The sequence below is a fragment of the Muscardinus avellanarius genome (assembly GCF_963383645.1).
Source record: "Muscardinus avellanarius genome assembly, chromosome: 6".
NCBI classification, from domain to species: domain Eukaryota; kingdom Metazoa; phylum Chordata; class Mammalia; order Rodentia; family Gliridae; genus Muscardinus; species Muscardinus avellanarius.
In genome coordinates, this window is record NC_137791.1 from 62,880,495 (window position 1) to 62,895,494 (window position 15,000).

Here is a 15,000-nt window from a genome sequence, read left to right on the forward strand (position 1 = left end):
TCCTAAAAAAAATATCCCATTTGCATTTAGTAATTTTCTGGGAGGGGGGAGAGAGTTGCAGAAAATCATTTTTTTAAAGCATGAATTGCAGACAGACCATCAAAGTGAGAGATCTAATTTATGGCAAATAAATGGATGTTTTATGCTGATAGATTCTTGGTTGTTTTTCAGGGATATTGATTTCTAAATAGCCTTAGATTAAGCTAACCATATTGTGTTAATGGGAGACACTTTTCTTTCTTTATAATGTATAGCTTTGGTTAAATGAAATGCTTGAGGCAGCAAAGTGTTTGTGTTAGCTATATTTTCTGAGCAATCAGAGTATCTTTTTTTGTTTCAATTCTTGATGACAAATTTTCTAAGGTATAATATAATAGCCTGAGTGTACATGACAAATATTATCAGAATTCAGAATTTTGCATTGTGTCTGGCTTTTTATTCTGAATTATGGCTCTGCAGGACAGAGGTACTAAATATATTATAAAAGTGTTTTTGTTTAGATTTGGTTTCTCTTTTTACCTGTAATATTGAAAGAGCTTTCCCATGACATATTTTTTTAATTGTTCAAAAGGCAAAGAAGAATATTTGGTTCATTGTGGGTTCCACTTTGTTCAAGTTTACCATTCCATCATGATGAAATGCTCATTGCTTCACTCAAAATCAGTTTCTCAATCCACTCAAAACATGACTTAGAGGTCTATTATTTCATCAAAACTTCCATGATTCTTAAGACCTATGTGTAAAGATGTTTAATATGTAGCATACATTTCCAATTTATACTTAGTTGTTCTTTAAGCACGACTGTCTTTGAATTCTTCTAGAAATTATTTCTCCTTGCAAAAAAAGCAGGTCATGATGGAGCAGCTAAAATTTTAATTGCTAATAGGAATTTTAATCAGTGCTGAGGTTAGTAAATGAGAGTATATTTTCACCTGCATCTTTGTATGAGCAAAACTTGCTTATGACAAATGGGTGTGGAATACTGTTCCCGTTCCCATGTCAAACATGTTCTGAAAGCAGTCAGGAGGCAGTAATTGTCAATGTCAGGGTCAGGGGCTGAGCTCTGGTTAAGGAAATGAAAATGCTTTTGCAATCCCCTTTCACATGGGAGATGACTTCTTGCCTACACATGAAGATTCTCAGAACAGAAGAAAGCTTTGCCACATTCTCTTGAGATGCTTGGTGCCCTTCACTGTACCTGCTTGGGCCTCAGATTTGGGAATATACATATCAGCTCACAAACTGAAAACTGGCAATCTGTGGTCCCAACAAGAAAAATCTTGCCCTACAGGTATTTGTTTTTAATTAAGCCAATATTTATAAATATGATCTGGGGGGTAGGAGGGGAACACTGGCCCATATTCTCTAGGCTGGAACTAAACAGCACTCTTTCTGACCTTGAAACTTGATGTAGGGGCCTAGAACTTACCTCTTCACCTATCACAAAGGGCCTGACTTCAGGAAGACAGATTCCTTGGATCGTTTAGGTACTGGAATTACAGTATCATGTATTGTGCACTTGACTGGCATGATAAACCCTGTGCTGTGTGCTAGGGATTCAAAATTGAATAAAACAGTCTAAGCTCTTAAGTCATTCCCAGACTAATTGGAATAGACTTACTAATAAATACGGATTATCAAAGTTAGAATGCACTATTTTCCTGATGGTCCCTATAGTAGCCTGAACACAGGGTTCCATACTTAGAACCCACGAGTATGAATTTGTGAAGCCTGGACTAGGCGTTCTGTTAGTTAACACCAAGCTCTAAAATTCCACAACAGTACTCAGGGAATCGATGTGTCCCTACAAAGCAGAGAGGGAATTGCACTGAATATGGGCAATTCACACAAATCCTAGTGTCTGAAAACTTTCTATAATCAAAATATGCAGAAAGTTTAATGAATACAGATTGAGTTAATGGGTCTGAAAGTAACAAGAGTGGAATTCTTCATCTGTTTGTTTTCTTACTTGCTTGTTTACATTTTACTGTAACACAAGTAAAATATTTGTGGCAAATAAAAAAAATAAGAGTTTTTGTTTGTTTTGTCTGTTTGTAATCAGTATTAGGGATTGAAACCAGAGGCATCCTACCTCCAAACTAATTCCCAGCTCTTTTTATCCTTATTATTTTTTATTTTTGAGACAAGGTCTTGCTAAGCTGTTGAGGGTCTTACTGAGTCACTGGTGCTGGCTTTGAACCTGCAATCCTCCTGTCTCAGCCTCCCAGGTATTGGAATTACAGGCATGTGCCATCATCCCCCAGGTAGCAATTTTAACAATAATTTATTTTTATTTACCTTAATGACCCAAGTTTACACTGAATTGCTTTTCATAGTTTTTACTGCACAGTATCTTTATGTGCAACTCTTTCCATATCTACTAAATTTGCACAGCCGCCTGAATGCCCAGTGCATACCACAATCTTCGAACCAGTAGTACATTGTATTGAGTAGGTGCGGTGATTGAGATAAATCTTCAGGTCCACTGCTGACTTCTCTCTCCACTTCTAGCTGTGTGCAGAGAGAGAGAGAGAGAGAGAGAGAGAGAGAGAGAGAGAGAGAGAGAGAGAGAGAGAGAGAGAGAGAGAGAGAGGCATCCCGGCATCCCCAGGTGTCCATGGGCTGTGCGCCCTTCCCCTCCTCAGAAGCCAGTCTGCTGGTCACATTCTGGCCACGTAGCTGTGGGGAGATGCTTTGTGAACATGGCTAAAAACGAGGTGATAAGGCTGTGCCAGGGTTGATTTATTTGTGTTTCAAATGAGGACAACTGCCCTGTTGAGGCAACAAGATACAAAACTCTGGGCAGAGGAAGCCCCCTTCACAGCTCTCTAAAATCTCTCCTTCCTCAACTTCTGCTGCCACTTTCCTACTCCGGGCACACTGGAGCATGTGCCACCCCCATATCGTGCCTCCTACTTTACTTCTAAAAACATCCTCCCATCTAATTATTAATCCTCAAGTGTCGGTACTTCGCTGGGAGAAGACAGTGCTGAGAATAGTATCAACTGAAGCCAACAGAGGACACGGGGCTGCATCGACTCTCTGCTTTCCTGGCACGGTGGCATTTCCTTGCAGAGTGACGAGTGCTTAAGTGTTGGGCACTGTGACCTCTCAGGCATAGTAAGAAGATATCAGGCATGGGTGTTAAAGTTCTCTAGGGATAAAGTCGTTTTTATTCTTGGATTTATGAAGAAACTATTCTCCGGTTCCCTTGATGGTTATTTTTATGTTAGAAGACTGAAATGATGGTTTGTTTGTTTGTTTTTAAAGGTCATTCCCCTGGGGTTTGTGGTTTCTGAGTGGAGACTCTAAATCTCAGAGAGGGGTGGTAAAAGTTAATAACCTGAGCTGGGCGTGGTGGTGCACGCTTGTAATCCCAGTACGTGGGAAGCTGAGACAGGAGGATCACAGGTTCACAGCCAGCCTCAGCTACTAGTGAGTCCCTTAGCAACGTAGTGAGACCCTGTTTCCAGATAAAGAATAAAAATAGGACTGGAGATAAAGCTCAGTGGTAGAAGGCTCCTGGTTTCCACCCCTGGAACTACAAAAATAAAAGTTAATAACCTAAACTGAACTGAATTGAGGGTGCATCCATTTCTACTGGTTTACGTATTTAACAAAAGCGTTCTTACAACTTAAAAAAAAAGGAATTTATTTAGGAGACAAGATCTAAAATGTGAAGTGGGGCTGGTGGAAGGGCTTGATTTAAGGAGGGCAGATTCCTCCAATAATTTAGTAAATCTCTACTGAGCACTTGATATGTATGTGCAACCCTGTGCTGTGTGCCAGGAAGTCAAAGCTGAATAAAACATAGTCTAAGTTCTTAATTAATTTCAAGGCTACTAGAATACACTTATTAACCAACATGGCTCATCACAGTTAGAATGGGCTATTTTCCTGGTGAGGATCTCAGGGAATTCCTCTAGCAGACTAACAACAAGGGCCCCTCCTCATTCCCAACTAAGCACCCTTGACTCCTCTTCCTTCCTATGAGCTCCAGTAATTCAACTTAATTTCCCCTTCACCTCCTGGTTTCACCACCTGCACACCTGGGTTTCTTTCTTCCCCACCATGCCAAACTGAAATTTGCTGTCTTTCTTTTTCTTAATGCTAAATAAAGTCAAAATTTGGGCACAGGTATTTTCAACTTTTATTGTTGTTGTTTGTTTTTGTTTTTCGGTACTGGGAATAGAACTCAGGGGCATTCTACCTCTGAGCTACACCCCCAGCCCTATTTTATTTATTCTTTATTTCGAAACAGGGTCTCACTGAGTTGCAAGGAGCCTTACTAAGTAGCTGTATTTTCAACTTTATTTTGCTAGAAAATGGGGTAGCAAAGTAACAAAGACAAGGCAAATCTAAAATAAAGAAATCTTAGGAGCTTCAACTAGCAGCTCATACACAGACATGAAATTTCTTCCTTGCAAGCATGCCTGAACCTCAGTGTAACTTCACCACCAGCCCCTCTTCTCCCAGTTCAAGAAAACATCTACAAATGAAATGAGTAAGAGTGACATTATTACAGAAATGATTTTATTATTAGGATCAATATACCTGATATTAGAGAAAACACTGCTATTCTCTCCAGAAACCATTTGCTGCCACTGGGACTTTATCATGCTCATAAATTGTGACACAATTTACTCTACTGTAAGACTGTCTAAGGGCCACTGGATTAGATAATTGCTTGGACAATCAGGAATCACTCCCACCCTTGCGAAATGATCTTCAATGCTCATTTTGGGGTAGCGTACCCATTCCAGGGGCCTCAAAATACCTAGCTGTTCCCATGGCGGCTTTTTGAAAAGCCCAGGCCTTCATGCTATCTTATTTCCCTAAAGAAATGCTCATAATTCTTCTGCAGCCCTTCTGTCCAGGGCCATAACCCAGAAGTTCAAATGATAATTCATGCCTTTGGGCATGAATTTACCCCACTGTGAAGACCTGCCTGCCCTGTAACCCAGAAGGCAGTGGCTTAGGAAAATTAAGAGAAGGGATAGGGTTCCCGACGAGAATGAAAGATCAACCAAACACATGGGGAAGAAGGTATAAAATTGAGTAACAAGGGAGTGGGAGGCTAAAAGGAAACACTTGGAGCACTGTGCTATCTTGGTTCTAGGGCACATAACAACTCTAATGCATTTAGCTTTATTCATCTACTTTCTCCCCCAAAACGGGTGAGAGACAAAGATGGACCTGTATAAATCTTTTCATATTTCACTCCTCAGGCTTCCCTGGCAGGGGCATTCTGCTAAACCCTTTTCTCATTGAAACAAACCTATAAGGTTTTCTCTCTTCTTACCTCCACTTTAGAGATAAGGAAACAGATTCGATAACTTGCCTGGGTCTCACAGTCAGAAGTGGATACAGCCGTGGGTAAACTCGATCGTCTGGCTGCAAAGGCCACGAGTTGTGCTCTGGGCCACCTGCAGAGTGCTGCTAAGTGTCAGTCATTTTCAAAAAAGGATGAACACTGAGTCAAAATCCAGGGAATAAGCAGGATTTTATGGACTTCTTTTTTACTGTATCAAATTGCATTTTATGCTATTTTTAAAACAAAAGGGAAAGCTTCTAAATCAGTCATAAGACCTTTTTTTTAAACAAACAAGGTGAGTTCAAGGACAAAGATTTTAAGTTAAAACTTTATAAATTATTGAGTAGGGGATGAAGTTGGCAAATATAACCTTTTATCAAAATATCAAGGTAACACATATGCTCAGCAAACATTTCTCTGTTTCTAAATAAATAAATAAATAGATAAGTATGTTTCATGTGCATGAGCTCACACACGTGTTTTTACACGTGCACACACAACAAGAAAAGCCAGGCTTGGATCTTTGTTTAACTCTATCTATGGACTTTGGACTTAGGAGCTATTTATAGAACTAGTGTTTCCGTGATTGATGTTTTAATCATAGACATTCATTTACTTATGAAAGTTTAAGCAATTCCCTGTGATAGCTTGGAGCTAAGTGAGCTAAGTGTTCTAGTTGAAAATTGAAGACAGAAAAAAAAAAAAAAGGAAAAGGTAATCTATGCACAGGAGGTCTGCTGGAGACAAATCATGCCTTATAACTAGACTTCTAAAGGATGGACAAGTGGTACTTGACAGGAGGATAAGTTTACCCATCTTTTTCCATGATGAAGATAAAAATTCACTAATTATTTTTAAAAGTCATGGATTCTTTCTTATTTCTTTTCTTCTTAGTTCCTTAATAAGCGATTTAGAAGATATATTTTTTTTAGAAAAAGGTGAAAGTCACCTTCAGGGTTTAGTCCCTCCATCAGTGCCACACACTTGGCTTATTGCTTATTGCACTATTCTGGGATGCCCTTAATTTTGTCAGTTCAGAATCTGAACTCTTTGTTGCAGGAGGTAGCATAGTATAAAGGACATCACTTTCCAAAGGTCACAAGATTTACAGTAGTGATCTAGAGTTGATTTTAGGTACTATACAGATAATCTGTTAGCTTCATAGTTATGGGTTTATCTTAATATGGAAATATGCTCAGAATAAACTTTAAATTATCCCTTTTAGAAGTGTGTAACTGGCCCATCATTCCTGTGTTTTCACGGACATTACTTCTTAGGCTCAAGGTAACGTTTTTAACTAGGACACCAGTTAAAGTCAATTTGATGAAAATATTAAGTTAAAAAAATAGTTTAGGTAAGAAGCACAGAAGGCAAAACACCGTGAAAGTGGTACACCGATGTCACAATCTGTGAAAGTGGTACTCGAAGTCATGTCATTGCCCAAGGCATCTCAGATGCTCTCTAGAAATGAGAAAGGTGATCCAGAAATCCTTACCATCAATTTTAGCTCTAAAAGCTCTTCCTTTCTTTTTTCATAGTCTCGTATTTTATTCCTTTTTTTTTTTTTTTCCTGCTTTTCTTCTGTCTTGGCCCTGTTTTCTGGATTTTAGATCTCAGCCTTTTGGGAACTTAGACTCTTTTCATCTTCCCGCTCTCCATTACTGCCACACATATATGCTTTCATTCATTTGCAACTGTGTTTATTAAACAGAGGCCCTCCAAACAGCTTATGTACTAGGTAATGTGGACCTGCAAGAAAGCTAAAGCGTTGTATACCTCTGCCTTCCGTATGAGTACACATGTCTGTGATTCATATTGAAGCCAAAGCCCTTGAAAGCTCTGGAATTCTGCCATAATCTTTTCTTTGTTCTTTGTGGACTGCTAAGCGATCTTCAGTAGAAAGTCCTTCATTGATAAAATGCATTATCGAGGCTCATATTACAAATTTAAACCATGTGTTACTGCACATTCTGAATAAGATTATACATGAGAATTGGATGAAAGGGTTTTTTTTTACTTTTCATAACTAGAAACATCTACTTCTTGGGCCATTTTGAGTACAAAGGGGAAAAATAGTACTTTCATGATTTGGGGCAGAGAGGAATATAGCTGAGGCAATAAAATCGACAAATATAAATTTTAATCAAAAATATCTTAGTAACACATATGTTCAGCAAACAACATTCTTTGTTTCTCAAAAAAAAAAAAAGAGTGCACACACAAAGCTAGAAGTTTTTTGGACAGTTAGAACATTTTTACAAGTCCGAGTCAAATGAGGAATTTTAGCACTTGTCATGTTTTTGGTTTTTTTCTTTTTCATCTATGTTGAGCAGTGAATCCAGTTTCATTAGTGTTTCCTGTTTTGTTTGGTTGTTTTTTTTGTTTTTTTTTTCAGATAATTCCCCTTCAAACAAGTGGTTAAGGTGTAACTTATGCTATGACTCTTTTCCCCTCCAGAGTCTAATTGTTTTAAAGCACCTGAGTGTTGTGAGTGTAAAATGTCACCAGCATCTGTGTGATGTCACTCTCTTTTTGATGCTGGCCCAGTTTGTGAGATTTGAATTGGTGCAAAGGATATGGCTGTGGTTTCCTGCTGGAGCTTCTGTAGAACAGTGAGAAAGCACGAGAGGATGCAGTTGACTGTGCTTGTTTGCTCATACTTTGCTGCTCTTTTCTCTTTTATAAAAAACAGGAAGCCAACATTTTTCTGTAGTTAGTTATATTGATGTTCCATAAGGACTTACTCATGTGCCAATAGGGGAGGGTGCCTTTAAAAAGTCCCATAAAATCTTAATAAATTAAGGAAAATGTTAAGAACTTAAAAACATTGAAGCTCTTGTGACAGTATTTGTTTACTCCCAATGCACATACATTGTGATAAAATTAAGTGAAATTGATTTCAAATTATTACTGTTTATATTTTATCATGTTTAGACATAACTTTCCAAGTATCATAAAGTTAATATGTATCTTGAAGACAGAACTAGTGAACTCAGGTAGTTTTTTTCCCTCTATTTATCAACCAAAGATCAAATTAGTCTGGTAGTTTTTTCTCTGGTCATGGACCAGACCTCCAATTCCCCAGCCCATTGCTTTTGTGGGGCATTGGACAAAAGAGCATATTCCAAATCACTATCTCAAAAGCAAGGCAGAATAAAATGATGTATTTAGGCTCAATACACCAGTACTATTTCATTTCATGCTACCATAATTGTTTAAAAGGAATACACAAAAGAATATTTGTACTCAAAGTACATATTCTGAATAGGAAAGATTTGATGGAAGCCATTATAAGTTCAGGAAGCAGAACGTCTTTGGTGAGATGAAATAATGGACTCATTATAAGTTTTAGAGCTCACACAATTGTAGGAGCCTTGTGGTTGTTTTTGCATTTGGTGTTGGGCCCGATGTCATCCTAGGTTAGTAGAGCTGGTTGAAAATCAAAGCTGAATTTGAAGTGGAGCCAAACAAGGACAAACAAACCTGTAAGACAAACTGAAACCCATAACGACAGCGGAAATCTACGTATCTACGTTTGACTCATGCATCCTCCAACCTCAGTGACCCAGAGAACCGTAGGACTTGGCAGTCTTCGCTGCAAAGCTGTTCATGCACCTGGCCCAGAAGCCAAACAATGCGATCTGGGGGGAGCCAAAGGTCCAGCAGCCCGGCTGCTACCAGCTCCCTGACAGAGACGAGGTGAGCTAGGAGGTCAGCCAGCAGCACTTGTTGCTACACTGACCTTCAGAACACAGCACTGCAGATTTTTCCCTCTGCCTTCCAGACCTCAGAGAAATCTCACTGGTAGCCAACTGTTAAGAAAGAGCCATTTAGGAAGGAAAATTCTGGGAAGGGTTTACATCTCATCTAACTTGCCCCTTAGTACAAGCCACCGCAAGAGCTAGCCAGTAAAGACTCAGTCTAGAAGCTCCTTGCATTGGTTTTCCTGGAAGCCTTTGTGTTGAAGGAGTCACCTCCCATTCTGCTCATGGATGATTCTTAAGAAGTTTTTTTCTTTGCCCCTTATGGGCTTCAACAAACTCATAAAATTTTCTTCTCTACAGAGCTATAAGTTAGTGTGCTTTCACTCAAAAACTAAAGGTTTAGAAGTTGCTACACAGAAGTTCCAAGATTTGTGTCATGTAAGCCACGGAGAGCATCTCTTCAAAGAGTATATCCTCCTACAGGTGGCACCTGGCTGAATGATTTAGTAACAAACATATCTTCTGCCACTGTAGAAACTCCATTTTTAGATTTCTGTAGGTGCTGAAGAAGGTTCATATAATATAATGTTATAGAGAAGTGAAGAGTGAATCAGAAGCCATTTTCCCAGTGTTTCTTTTATTTCGTTGTTTTGTTTGGAGATTATTGTTCATCTGATGTACGCAGTGGTGTTGTACAACAAGGTGAGCTTAATGATAATGGAGGTAATCGACCACATGCTAGAGCCAGCATTTCTACAATGAATGGGAGGCTGGCCTATGGGTCTTCTGAGAATCTTTCCATTTTCAAAATTCTTCAAGTCTTTATCAGTGATGCTTGACCTCTTTTTTTTTTTTTTGCCCCAAGTCACTTATTAAATTATGTTGACAGGAAATGTATCCTGTAATTCCAACTTGTTGTTCACACCTACAAAGCACTGAAAAGAAAGTGAGCTAATCTGTAGAATAAATAAATAAATAATCCATATTTTTTTAAGAACTGGTAAGAAAAATCTTGTATTTCAAATAGGAACGAGACATCCTTCAGTGAAATCTTTCATCCTGATCACATTATCCGATTTACCCCTTGCTAAAGCAAGAAAAAACCCCTCTATTTTTATGCAAATACCTACAAGCAAATCAAAGTGGGAAAATGCATGAAAAGAGGGGGAAGTGCATAGCTTTATTAAAATTCTTATGGCATTTTGAAATTGGTAAAATTAGGCAATACTAAATTAGACTTTAGATGCATTAATTGTGTTACTAAATGTGTTGTTCTAATGTGATAATATAGAAATATTTGGTGAATACTGTGTGTTGTAATTTGCCTGTTATTACAAATCCTTGCAATTGGGATGGGATAGCAGGACATCATATAAGCAAAGATAACTAGGATTTTTTTCTTACCCACATAAGAGTCTAAATCCAGTGGAGAGATAATCCAAAGAACCAAGTAAAGGGAGAGGAGGAAGTACTGAGTGAGAGCTTAATATGGAATTGAAATATTATGGTTAAAAAAAGATTAAGTTTTAAATTTTAATTACTTGCTACCTGCTTAGAGTAGCAAAAGGAAGGAGAGAGAGAGAGAGAGAGAGAGAGAGAGAGAGAGAGAGAGAGAGAGAGAATTAGACACTATGGAAAATATTTTGGCAGTTTCTTATAAATTTAAACATTCATTTACCATATGACCTGGCAATTTCACTCCTATTTAACTATGAAATGATGGACTATGATAACACAAAAACCTATTTATAGTGACTTTATTCATATTTGCCCCAAATAGAAAAAAACAAATGTGCCTCAACTAGGAAATAAATATATAGTGGTACATTAATACAATAAAACACTGCCCCACAAACTATGAATACATATGATAAAAGGGATGAATCTCAAATATAGTATGCCAACTAAAGCAACTGGACTCAAATAGCTATGAAGTTTTATATTTCTATGACATTCTGGATGGAGAAAATAAACTTGAAGGGAGAACAGGTCAGTGCTAAGGTGAGGGAGGGTTTAATTACATAAGTGTAGTCAGTGAGACTATAGGTGTTCCTGGGCTTACTATGAGGTCATGTCTTTATAAACCCACCTGAAATATCCTTAAGTTGAAATGAATTTAGTACTGACCACCATCACTTAGCAACACAGGACTCCATCGAGAACTGGTTGTTCAACCTGGTGACAACGTGATTTACTGAAAGATGCAGCTCTCTGTCACTGCCCAGCACCTCAAGATAGTATGATATCACATGCTGTTAGCCTGGGAAAAGACAAAATCCAAAACTGAAGTACTGTTTCTACTGAACTGGTATTGTTTTCACACCATCATCAGTCTAAAAGCTGTAACTTTAGACCATCTGTATTCTGTATCTTGACTGTGATGGTGGTTTTACCCTAAGTATTCATCAGAACTCATGGACCTGCGCACCAAAGGAAAGCAAATGTAATTGCAGTTAAATTGTTTTTAACGTGTGTGTGTGTGTGTGTGTGTGTGTGTGTGTGTGTGTGTGTTACTGAGGATTGAACCCAGTGGCTTTCTACCTCTGAGCTACAGCCCCAACCCTATTTTAATTTTATTTTGAAACAAGATTTCACTGAGTTACTGAGGGCCTTGCCAGCTTTCTAAGACTGACCTTGAACTTGTGATCCACTTGTCTCAGCCTCTCAAGTACTGGGATTACAATCATGCTCCAGCATACTTGTCTTATTTTAGTTCTTAAAACAAAACAAAACTTCAGCCAGGTGTAGTGGCACATGCTTTTAATCCCAGTACTTGGGAGGCTGAGACAGAAGGACCAAAGCCAGCCTCAGCTACTTAGTGTGGCTCTCAGCAACTTAGTGAGACCCTGTTTCCAAATAAAATATAAAATAGGTCTGGTAGTGTATCCCAGAGGTAAAAAGCCCCTGGGTTTCATTCTCAGTATCCCCCCCCCAAAAAAAAACCTCTGCAACCTAGAATTATGGTCCAGAGTATAGTAGCATTTTACTGGGTCTGAAGTCAGAGAAGCAAGCCATATGGAGAAGATGGTCATCCTGTAGGTAAGTGGCACAGGCCTTTGGATGTCAGCTGACAAATCTGTTGTCTAAAATAATGTCATGTAAACCATACAGTGAGCGTATGTGCCAGTCATGTGTGAAGTGTGTCCTCTGCTGCTGTGACCAGGGCATGCCAATTTTTTCCTAGACCTCATGTTCACAGACTCTGAGATAAATTATGTATACTAATATCATTCTTTGAGGCCTTATTAAATAAGAAGTGTGGCATAGCATGCTGTGAGGGCTAACTACTGAGCTACTCAGTGCCCATTTTTTTTTTCTAAAATGGAGCTTATATCATAGCTTGAGAGATAAGACATGCCTCAATAACTATAATTCAATGAGATTATGGTAAATCCCATAACAGGCTTCCTCACTGTATTGTGGCTAGGGAGAGAAGGAAGTCATCACTTCCTGCCAGGGGCATCAGAGAAGGATTATTTTGTGGAGAGTTTTTGTGGCATTTGTCCAGAAATTTAAAGATTTCAGTAGGTTCTAAGCTCTTTGAGGAACAAGTGCTTTCTGCCCCATTCATTAGTGCCCCTACCCTTCGTACACAAACAGCCCCTGATGTGCTATTAATACCTCAATGTTTTGGAACCAGTTAGTGTAAGAAAGGACCCGCCAGCACATTCAAAGGCAAAACCACATTTCTGAGGTCCCCGAGGAGAGACGTGCAGGCCAAAGCTTCCAGTGCGTTTCTGGGCGTAGCTCACTGGGACTGGAGTAGAGGGGGTTATAGAAAGTAGTGTCCCAAAGCTGTGTTGGAGACAAACTGGGAAGTGTCAGAATTTGAACCTTTTTCCATGTAAGTTGTCACTGAAGAGCGTTGAACTGAGTGCTATGATCGATCCATGTTTTAAAAAGAGGTTGTTTGACAGCAATTATTAGACAGTGATTATCGATAATTACATAAGCTTTTTTGGATCAGCATAGAGAGACTGTGTCTGAAACAGCTGCCCCTGCACCCCAGCCTGACTTGGTGGCTGCAGCTGTTGGAATATTGTATCTGGAAAGCAGGAGTAGGAAGAGTTAAGATCAAGCCCAAACTTAGCATCTAAGCTGTGGGACAAATCACCTCATTTCTGAAGCCTCTGATTTTGGTATCTGTTAGGTTAATGTGGATTTTTTTTTTTTTTTTTTGTACTGGAGATTGAACCCAGGGCATTCTATCTCTGAGCTATATCTTTAGCCCTTTTCATTTTTTTAAATTTCAAAACAGGGTCTTAACTAAGTTTCTGAGGATCTTCCTTAGTTTCTGAAGCTGACCTTGAACCTGAGACCTTTCTGTTATACCCTCCAAGTACTGAGATCCAATCCAAGTACTGCGATTATAGGGATGTGCCACAGCATCTGGCAATGTGGAAATTATAAAAAATACAATATCTGTGGGAGCTCTTTCTAGTCTTGAGGCACTATGAAAAACTAACAGGTATCGTTTTTAAGTGCTGACTCTTGGAAAGAAAGTTGAAAATATTTCTGGCAGGGGTGTGACAAAATTGGTTATAGTTGTCAAAGGGGCCAACGTGGACAAAGTGACTACAAAATTCTATTGGGAGCGTGTTGTTGTCATTAACAGAAATAGAGACATTAGAAAGGAAGATTTGTTTGGATAGAATGATGTTGAATCCAATGCTGGACGTTGCGTGAGGGACACTGGCACAGGATATAGGTATCTGACCTGTGCTTAAAAACTGGACAAAGACCTGGAATGGGAAGCCTGGAACCGGGGCCCTTCGACTCACTGCCATTAGATAGCATGAAAGGGATTATACTGAGGACAGGAATGAAGAGTTCCCAAACAGAAACATCTTAGCAAAACCCCTCTGTAGAGCTCAGAGAAGGAGTTTGAGCAAGGCTCCAAAGGACTGTGAGAAGGTGGGAAAGAAGACTGATGGAGGAAAACGTCAGGGAGAGGAGAAAATGATGCCAGGAGATCAAAGTGGTGAGGAATCAAATTAAAATTGAAAATAAAATATCTTCTTTTGGCTTGTCTTGGAGAGAATAGAATAGGCAGTGCTAAGTGCAATCTCTGTACATAGTGGTCTTAGAGTTGGAGCTATTATGAGTATTGTTATTGAAGATTCATTCTCATTTTCAATATCTTTTAGGGATTAAAAAAATGTAACCTAGACCTTGTAAGGGTTATGTGTATGTTGCCTGTTTTTAGATAAATCAGAGGCTAATTTTGCTGCATAATAACATCTTTTGACCCTTAAAGGGTAAAACAGTTCATCCCCAGTTACAAAAGAGCTATGAACTGTTCTGACAGAGCATAGTTTTCCAATAGCTCTCACAAACTGCCCTGTAGGAAAACAAACTTCCCTCCTCCAGGCTGCAGTTGAATCCTACCAAGGTGCACAGGGTCAGGACAGCATGCTCACTGGCCTTCCTCTGCTCTGATGTGGCATGGATTCCCACTGGATTTCAGTCTTGATGGTGGCAGAGAGACGCACTTATGAAAACCTAATTGACTCACAATTGTCAGTGAAAAGGAAACACATTAAGCAGAATATTGGGTGGTGTATACACTTTCACAATTTCTTATACATGAGTGACCAAGACAGCGTGGAACAATCACACACACACACACACACACACACACACACACACACACACACGTGTACATTATTTTTCTTTAATTTTGATCTAAGAGGCTAAGAATCTCTGCTTGGATTCCAGCAAGAGCCAGTTTGCTTTACAAAAAAAAAAAAAAAATGTAGAAACCACCTTTCTTCCGGAATCACATATTTTGTCTCTTTCTAACTGACTGCCTTAAAAATGAATACAATTAAGGAATCATAGTGAACAAGCAGAAGAGGCTCAAGGACACTTGTAATTACTCTGGGGAAAAACCATCCAGTGCAAGGGCAGAATTTTGTGATCTTTAAGGACTTTCGTCCTTGATAATACATTATTCCAGATGTTCAAGTGATTCATCAAAAA